The 9,660-nt window shown below is 47.1% G+C and overlaps 1 non-coding gene across 1 annotated transcript; it reads left to right on the forward strand.

The window, feature by feature from the left end:
• The first annotated feature begins 6,144 nt into the window (after positions 1 to 6,144).
• Positions 6,145 to 6,231, forward strand: mir9-1 (microRNA mir-9-1). The gene has a single exon (NR_105287.1). It is a non-coding gene; the product is annotated as a microRNA mir-9-1 (primary transcript).
• Positions 6,232 to 9,660: the final 3,429 nt, after the last annotated feature.

Raw genomic sequence — 9,660 nt, forward strand, 5'->3', positions numbered from 1 at the left:
TTTAGCTCATTTAGTCAATTATCTATATTTGAATTTTATTTTTGGTTATTTTCTGTTATCAAATTTGTGTCAGACCTGAAATCAGGCTGTAGTAAAACTCTGTAGCTATTAAATAAGACCTATAACATAAAAAGGGTGAATCTCACACATTCTGACAAATTATTCTCTTTAGCAAAAAATGTAAATGTCATAAATGACGTTTCACATGTTAACTTAGTGTTTCCATCACACCAAAGCATTTCATATTTTTGTTAATTAATGTCACCTTTGACATATAAAAACTGTATTATTTGTAAAAATGCCTGCCAAAATGTTTTTTTTTATTTTAATTTCTTTAGTAAAGCACTATAATGCATTTATTGTCTGTGTGGCCTGTACAGACCTCAAGATGTTCCAATCCTTATTACAAACCAAGAATCTGCTGGATAATGTTTCCAGTCTTGTTCAGATGGAGAAAGAAGGAAATGATTTCATTTCCCTTCAGCGCGATGGTTCGTTGAAAACAACAGACGTATCTTCTCCTGTTTGTGGAAATAGACGCGTTTCTGCTTTTATTTGGATTCCTCCCACCAAAGATTCCTCCACCATGTTAAAGAGCTTCTGGGAAGTTTGTCAGAGCTGCTGGAGACAGCCGGAGCTCAGAGGACACGTCACCATTATCTCCTGGATTTCACAGCTATTTAGCACCTTATTTGAATATAAAAACACTCTATTCCGATTGATGAGCATTATTGAATTCCTTGGCCTGATAAAGGCGCCGGGGGCTTCATTTCTGATACACCACGGCGTCTCATTAAGCTCCTATTCAAATCAGACACTGTGAGTTTGAACACTGGTGTGATGTCGAGGTGGCGGCCACGTGCTGGACACCTCCCAGCTATAATATCAGCACTGACACCAAAACCCTCACTGTACCTTTACAGCGCAGCAGATGACCACTGGGCTGCGTGTTCCGAGGGGTTTGCTGCCTCGGCGCTCAGCGAAGCCGGCGTGACGTCTGGGCCGGCTCTGGTAAAACAATGGAGGGACGGTTTGGGTGCTTTACCGCTGCAGGACGCAGGGAGACAGAGTGTGACCCGGCAGCCATGAGAGCGTCTGTTCTCACGGCCTGAGCGACGTGACAATAACTAACAGGGCCAAAAGCCATTATTTTGCATGGCTGCTTTGACTTTGGCCAGTAAATGTAGTGGAATAACAAGTGCATCACTGGGGGGGGGGGGAGTTATATGGGAACACATGTTGGATTCTGTTATCGTTACCACGGCAACACAGACAACATCATCGTCCTTTGAGCTTATATATTGCTGTTCGGTGAACACTTTCATGGACACTGTGGTGATCTATTACATAAAGAGGGAAGCAGAAGGCCTCCAACAGGCCTCCAGTGGGAGGCCAGTCAGGCCTACTGGGACCAGCTCGGCCCGTCAGGATGACGCCGTGCCCCCGACACAACAACCATCCCAACCACTCTGGAGCGTTTGTTGTAAAACAGGACAAAGTGCCCGAAAAGGCCATGTGAATATCTCTCGTTAGGACGTTTCGCACAACTCACGTAAAGCGCTGGCAGCTGCCCGCTAAACCTCTCTGGTTTCCATTGTCAGGTGGTGGAGGCGCTAATATACAGTAGCTGTAGTGGCGGGTATGAGGAGAATAGAATATATATTATTGTACATAAATGTCCAGTCTGTCCGGATGATTGACAGCCCCCGTAGAGCCGTTCCTCTTAAACAGATGCCGGGCTGTGTGTGCAGGAATTCCTGCTCTGTGTTCTAGACAGATCAACGTGGCTGGCTTGATTTAATTTCATGCAAATGATGAACATGTCTGGGCATACTCAGGGGCCTAAAGACAGGCGGAGACCTTATTCAATAGGATTCGTCTTTTCGTGACTCTAAAGATTCCTGCTGCGATTATCATGATAATTAGCCAAGCCGGAGTGCCTCTCCAGTCTGTCTCCATCCAGCTTTCAGCTGCAGACACCAACATCTTTGAGATACGTCGATTCCGGGTGAGAAGCCACGTACAAAGAGGCGACTTCTCCATATTGAATCATCTGAAACGTGGGCCTATGTGGCGCCCGCGCTTAAAACCCGCACCGTACATGAACACACATCCCCACGTCAACCTACTAACTTTAAAAATGTGGCATAAAGATCTCAAAGCTCACATTTTCCCTGGAAATAGAGACGTGGTGGGTGACCTGGAACACCAGATTGGGTTCCTAATTTATAAAACAACACTTTGGGGCTTAATCTCAGGAGCGGAGACGGTCCTTGTTGTGGGTGATGCCATGAGAACAAGTCCGGCATGTGAACCAGACAGATTCCACATGTTTAATTGTCTCTGGTAGCGTCGCGCCGCGCGTGCACTTCTGCGTGCGTCTGTTGGGGGGCGTGAGAGCGGCGTCCATATTATTTCAATTACATCGGCTTTCTTGCATAATATCAAAAATCTCGGGGGGTGGGAACTGCCTTACCTCACTGGCTCGTTTGGGGGGGTGGGTCTTGGACGGCATATAATTCGGGAGGAAAGAGTTGTTCGCGGACAAACGCTGGTCAAGATGTAGCGGCCCGGGCGGGCAGCCCCAACTGTCCAGTGCGGGGAGGGGAGGACGGGGGCTGGGGATGTGGACGGCAGCCATGCGGCGCCACATTTGGAACGAAACGAGAGAACCCGTTCGGTTTCTGAGAATGGACGAGGCCGGGGGGGGGACGTCACGATGCGCCGTCGCCACAAAGCTCGGCACGCCGCTCATGAACGCGCTCATTTGGCGCTACGCGTGCCGCACGTCCGGAGGGACCGCAGCTTTCCAGGAGCACCGCCGAGCCCGGCGCGATCCATCCCGCCGCATCCGAGGAGAAAACAAGTAAGAAGCGTGTTGTGGATCGTGACTTGTTGTCCATCTCAATCCGAGTTCATCCAAGAACCCCCCAAAAGCGGCGCGGCGATGAGGGGCGAGACTTGGTGCGTTGGGGCTGGAACGCACACGGCTTTAACCCCATTGTGAGCGCAGGACGAGCACAGACGAAACCTTTGCTCGTTCTATTTGGATGCGGGCTGTTCCGGGGACAGTTTAGGGGCTGTTGTAGAGGCGCGCGTCAGTAGCATCTTCTGATGTGGCCGAGCAGCATCTGAGCAGCACAAACGTGTCGCGTCACATGTGACTGCAAACACTTTTGTTTGGCACCAGATAATCGGTGCCAACATCCAGATGAGTTCGGCTTCACCCTCACCAGCACTGAGTCGAGCCGTCCAGTCTAGTAACGTCTGGACTTCTTTAAAAGGTCGTCTGATTACTTTTCTCCAAATTTGCTGGGGGCAAAACGAGGATTTTCTAATGAATCCATTTGTTAGACGTGTTGATTCGAAGCAGTGATGCGTTCCCATTTGCGCCACTTCTGTGTAATTCACAAATTAGGGAGTGAGTTAAAGCCCATTGTAGAATGGAAAAGGCTTTGACAACGTTGTGTTTGGGGAGAGATTACGCCTGAAAGCAGCGGGCAGAGGAGCAATGCAAAAGCAGAGATGATTATTGTAGCGGCGTGCGGCAGACTTGGATTACACCATTGTGGAGCTCTTACATAAGGCCTGCTTAATCTCCATGAGTGGGGAATCATACCTCCCTCCCATACATGTCACATCCCTCGCAATTCAGCGTCCCATTGAGCGCTTCAACCTGCGCGTAACGCACACTGGCTGCGTCAAACTGCCTCCGAAGAGGAGATGATTCGCTGTTACAACTGGCCGCAGTCGGAGCACAGATTTTTTAAACTCCTGCTGGGATTATAAAGTCTATTTTTTGCTTCATCGCCGAGGCCCTGAACTGCATCAGTTGCGGGGTTTATAGGCCAGGTGACGCAAGGCGGGATAAGCTCTCCGGGCGAATGGACGAGGCGGGTTTTAATCATGTGTTCTGCACCTGAAATAAAACACGCGAAGCCGCCAGAAGATCCAAACTGACCTTTATCACAAAACCCACATGAGACCCACGCGGGGGTGCGTGGAACCACAATCTCCCGTGCGGCCGTTGCGCGTCTCTGCAGCGTCTCTGCAGGTGCCGAAGCAGCCTGCTGAGCGACACATGTTACCCCCGTTTCAGTGACCCACAACGGGCAGATTTCCACCCCCTAAAACCTTCACGGGATTCCGGTGAGAGCGAGGGAGGAGAGCGGTCTTTCGGAGATCTCCTCAGCGAGATCTTCTCCTCAGACTTACGTGTGTATCACACATTTACATTTTACTTGCAGGCACCTGAAAGCAGCAGACGCGAAGAAGGTTTCCTCCAATTTCCAGGTAATTAGAAACACTCATCTCTGCTTTAGTCATCTGCTAATATGTGAAGCAAGAAAATCAAAAGTCCATATTTTATACACACACACACACACACACACACACACACACACAGACACACACACAGGCAGCAGCACGCAGCGTGGAACTAATTGATTACTCCTGGAAATCATTTTAAATCCTTTCTGGATCCCTTTTTGCGGAGGCCACTGTTCCGCTCACATTTTGCAGCATTTTCCGCAGCCTTTTATGTTCCTAATCTATTACAGTCGAACATTTCTCTTGTATCGCAGCAGTAACTCACCATGAACAACAAAGTAGCAAAACCCCACATGCACCGGAGGGTCAGCGGCGTCCTGGACGTTGCTGCTGCTGCGCACTAACTTTTCACGTGATTCTGCCTTTAGCCGCCACCTCGAGTCGCCTTTTGGGCCCTGCGCCCCAACATTTACGAGCTTTACTGGCAATTAAAAGAGCTTATAATCAGAAAGGAGCTCTGAATGCGCGATTATAAAGATTTAAAAGAACAAAGAAAACTTGAATCATGATGACAATTATCAGATTTGTGGAACAACTGGAATCCACGCGAGATAAACCGTCGATGCAATAATTATTTATTACGAGTGTAGGTCTGTATTAATGGATGCTTGGGTGTAATGTTATTTAAAATTCGTAACCTGGAGACCTGCTAAAAGGAAAAAAAAACATAATTATGTGATATAAAAAAAACCGTAGAGAGAGAAAGACCGTAAACGCACCTCAGCCCCGCGCCTTTATCTGCGTGTTCGTGTTCTGTTTGGAATCTTCGGCCTCTTTTCACGGTGGAAAAATAGAGAGAGAGAGAACATTCTCTCCATAATGGCGTTCGTGCACGCCTGGATGTGTTTGTGCCTTAATTAGGCTTCACACTTGGCTTCTAGCGCACTAATTGAAATCCAGCAATGCTGGTGACGTCACGCTCCTCCTAATCACCATTGTGGCTTTTTAGAGGGAGAAGATAGAAAACGAAAACACGCGCGCGCACAAACACACACGCACGCACACACAACGAACAGGGTGAAATGTAAATGGACTCAATATAATAAGCTGATGCCAACCATATATCTTAAATAAATGCATTAAAGTCTAAAGACCTTCGGCAGCGCATCAATTAAAGGACTCAGTTATTCAGAAATATATTACTAATGTTACACACTCTTCCCTCTGAGTTCTGACTGTTACACAAAAATCATTTTCATTCACGTTAAAGATGTGATAAAATGGGATTAATGCAGGTTAAAATAAATATTCATTTAACAATCGCTCCGCTGTAGAGCTACTTAAAAATAAGGGGATAATTTAACGTTCTCAACATCTTTATAGGTCTCCTCTTGTCAAAGACGTCCTTCGCATTGTGCTATAATATTTTATTTACAACTCTAGTGTGTACATTATTCCCCTCAGTGCTATTTATCCCCACTTTGACGTCCCTCATAAAGATCTTTCCCGTCTTCAGTCGACTGAACAGCCATAATGTTTGTTTTTCTATAGAGCTCAAGCACATTTCAGTCTTCTACGTAAACACTTAATAGCTTAGAAAATGTTCTCCCAGCAGCATCCCTGGCAAATCTTTAGTCATGCCTTTTCATCTCATTGCACCGAGGGATTTTTAACGCCACGTGATAAATCATCAGCATTAACTCCAGATTTATGACCGGCGCCGCCGTCACCTTTACCTCTCAAATAGCTGCAGAGCACAATTATCTTTGTTTTGGCCAATTCACTGTTTAAGCAGCTTTCTCTGGTTGTCTGGCCCTGATAGGTGTGCTGGAATGAGTGTGTGTTGCTGGAGGAGAGCTGTGTTTGCAGGCCAGAGGGGTTGTCTGTTATCTTTGGTTATCTAGCTGTATGAGTGACGTACAATCTTCATAAAGCTAGATAACCGAAAGTAACAAGAATCCCATTACATGTCTGCACGGAGGAAGAGAGGCCAGCCACCTCTGGGAGGAAGAGACCAGCTGATTAATAAAGGTATGGAGCTGTTTTTGTGCGGGAGCTGCTTCAAGGAGAAAATGCAGTTAAATCAGACTTCTGTCGTAGTTAAAATACTTAAAAACAGCAAAATCAGCCCAGTGATCTGAAGAATCTTTTATTCGCCCTTAGAAATGTGGCACATGGTTCAGTGCAGGAGCCTTTTAGCCCAAATGATACCCTGCAGATTTGAACCTGAAGTGGCTGATAGAAGCAGTAATCAGTACGGGGACCTTTCTAATGCGTTCCAAAGTTTAATTGTGCTTTAATTATATACCAGGAACACTCTTATGACCTTGTTACGTGAGCCTATGTGATATTAACGAACATCATCATGTGTCTTTTCAAAGCCCAGACACTCAACGTTAATCTATAGAATTACTGTTAATTAGTACTTTTTCGACATTATTCTCAATCTCTGCTCTCCTATATAGTCGCTGGCCAATCGAAAAACTAAAGGTTTTTAGCGGATCCGATCTTGGAAAACACAATTTAAAGAACCCAACACATCGGCTGAGGAACATTTTGAGTAACTGTTCCATTGTTAAGGCATAATTCTTGAATAAAACTGCTCCTGTAACAGTGCACGCTAATTTCTACATACATTTTAAAGAGATGTCGACTTTAAATCAATTATTAGCAGCAGTAATTAGCAGCGCTTTGCTGTCGCTGAGAGCGCGTCCTCTCTGCCGCTGCCTTTGATGCATTTTTCACTTTTTCAGAGCAAACTGTGGTAAAAACTCATCTCAAACAGCCAATTAACACTAGAATTTACATAACTGTGTTATACTTCTTTCACATTTTAAAACTCTTTCATCTTAGCTACCATTTCTCCCTCGACCACATGTTTACGCCGGTGTTTTTGCAACTTTGCGTCTCACTGTCCTCGTCCCAAACCGCACATTTCCCTCCACGGGTCATCGTTCTTTTGCTCATTTAATCTTTTTTTTCCCCTTCCCAGCCTGGATTCTCAGATGGTCGGTTCTGATTTGTATGCATTTGCATAATGAATGTCATTTGCATGCTTAGGGGCAGACCATACCATGAGAACGGCTGTGCGTTGTTTGCACGTGTGTGTGTGTGTGTGTGTGTGAGAGAGAGAGACCACGCACGGGCACATGTGTGCCTCTATGTGCACAGCATACATTAAGCACATGTAAATTACGTTTTTTTTTACACAAACAAGCCCTCGCAGGGTGTTCCGTTCTGCACCCACACCGTTAACACTTTGTTCGCCCCCTCGGTCACGTTTGGGTTTGTGTAGCTCTTTGTGAGGGAGAATTCCTCCTGCGTGTGGTGCATGTGGGGCAGCAATCAGATCAAGCCTCTTTCTTAATGTTCAGCAACATACCCACTAGAAGATGGAAAATGAGAGACTCCCTCTTCAATCCCATAATCCTCCTCTTCCCCGACCCCTCCCGTGCCAGTTTGTCCTCCTCCCCACATGACAAGTCACAGTCCTGCCACCATCTTAGGTGTTATGACTGGCACAAAATGGCAGCTGAAACAGGGGAGTGAGGACAGCCAGAGCTCCAACCTTCCCCACTTCGCGTTGCCCCGCCCCCCCCGACCGTTTCCATGCCATTGGTCGCCTTAAGACAGTGTTAATTACTGCCGGTGTGTTAATTGAACAGATTGCCCCATGAGACGTGCGGCGAAGGACGAGATAGGAGGAAACCGCGGGCTCGTTGCGAGCGCCGAGCTGGCATTTTTCAGGGTAGCTGCGAACGAGCGTCGCTTTCGCTGCACCCTTCGTCTGCAAGGAATCCACCATTTTGTGGATTCCCGCGCATCTTCTGAAAAGTTTCTGCACCACTTGGGTGTCTGGGATGCTAACCAGGGTACGCCGATGCTGTTCCATGACGAGACGCGGCGCTATCGACTGCGCTCACGCAGCCGCAGGCGGCTAGCGACAGCGTCGTTCGATGATGAGGGGAGAAAATACACACCTGCATGTTGCTTCACATCCACGAGAGACGTAATTAGCAACATACTGGTCCTCATAAATCTCTGCTTGTTGTCTACTAATTCTTATGGCAACGTAGTTCCTATTCAGCTTGTGTACGAAGACGTTGCCGCTGTTTGAATCTATTTCACAAGGCATCATAAACATTCAAATATGTCTGATTTAATTGGAAGTGACATTAATTCAAACAGTCACTTTTGTAGGTTTTAACAAGACCTTTGTGGTTTGATTTAACCCTGCCCCCCCCCCCCCCCCCCCCCCCCCAACCGACATCACTATGTGAAAATGTAACTGGTATTTTAAGAGGGATGCACAATGTCTTAGTTTGCCTGATTTTGCTGGTTTATACGTAACAATGCGGTTGTTTAATGTTAAACCAGCGGGGTGCCGGGGCTCATTTTTAACCCGCACCTACACCAGCAGAAATAGACCCACCTTTGAGTTCAGGGAGGTGATACTGGAGTAAGAGGACGACTGGGAAAGGCAGGAGGGATGAAGAATAAGAGGGGGCAGACAGACGAGGAGGGGAGCCTGCGACAGTGAGATCTCAATAGTGAGAGGTCCTCTTTGTGTTTCTGTGTGAGGTTTATTTTGGGGGTGCAGGGGGGTCCTAAGAAAGGAGGGGAAGAGAAGAGGGTGGGGATCCTATCCCGGGCCCTCAGACAAGCGGCACATTGTCCTCGCCAATGTGTGGCGGCACTTGTGGCGTAACGCCATTATTTAGGCCAGTGGAGGGAACGGAGGTCTGGAGACCAGCTTAACCAAAACTCCAATTAGACCCGGATCGTCCTGATTAATGGAAGAGGGAGATTGGTAAACAATGGGGGCCATTGTTAATGTAACCCCCCCCACCACCACCACCACCACCACCTCCCCCTCACACACACACACACACACACAGACCCCTACCCTCTTTCACACAGTGGACCCTCCGTCCTTATTACACACACACACACACACACACACACACACACACACACACACACACTTTGACTGTCACGTCACTGCTGGCTGTCCTGCCATTAACATGCTGCTCTGGTGCTTTTGCTTTTCCAGCAGCTCAATGAAAAGTTGGGGACGAGAATTTACGCACGCATTAAACATTAATCCCACACAATAAGTGTACAGAGAAAATATACAGCGTGACAGCAGTTCCCTCGGAAAAAATACCACTCAGATCTTAAAGACGCGCCACGAAATGCTAAAGATATGCGGCTACGCTCCGAGTTATTAATGTCCTAAGTTCTACACGGAGCTTCCTTTCTTCAGGAGCCCCATCGGGCTCGTATGGTAATCGTGCAGCGTGCAATGCCTGGCTCTGCATTTCAATACGTCCTACTTGATTGTTTTTTTTTTTTAAGCATATGCGCGAATAATTAGCCACCGCATAGTCC

The sequence above is a fragment of the Takifugu rubripes genome, chromosome 12 (genome assembly GCF_901000725.2).
Source record: "Takifugu rubripes chromosome 12, fTakRub1.2, whole genome shotgun sequence".
NCBI lineage: Eukaryota > Metazoa > Chordata > Actinopteri > Tetraodontiformes > Tetraodontidae > Takifugu > Takifugu rubripes.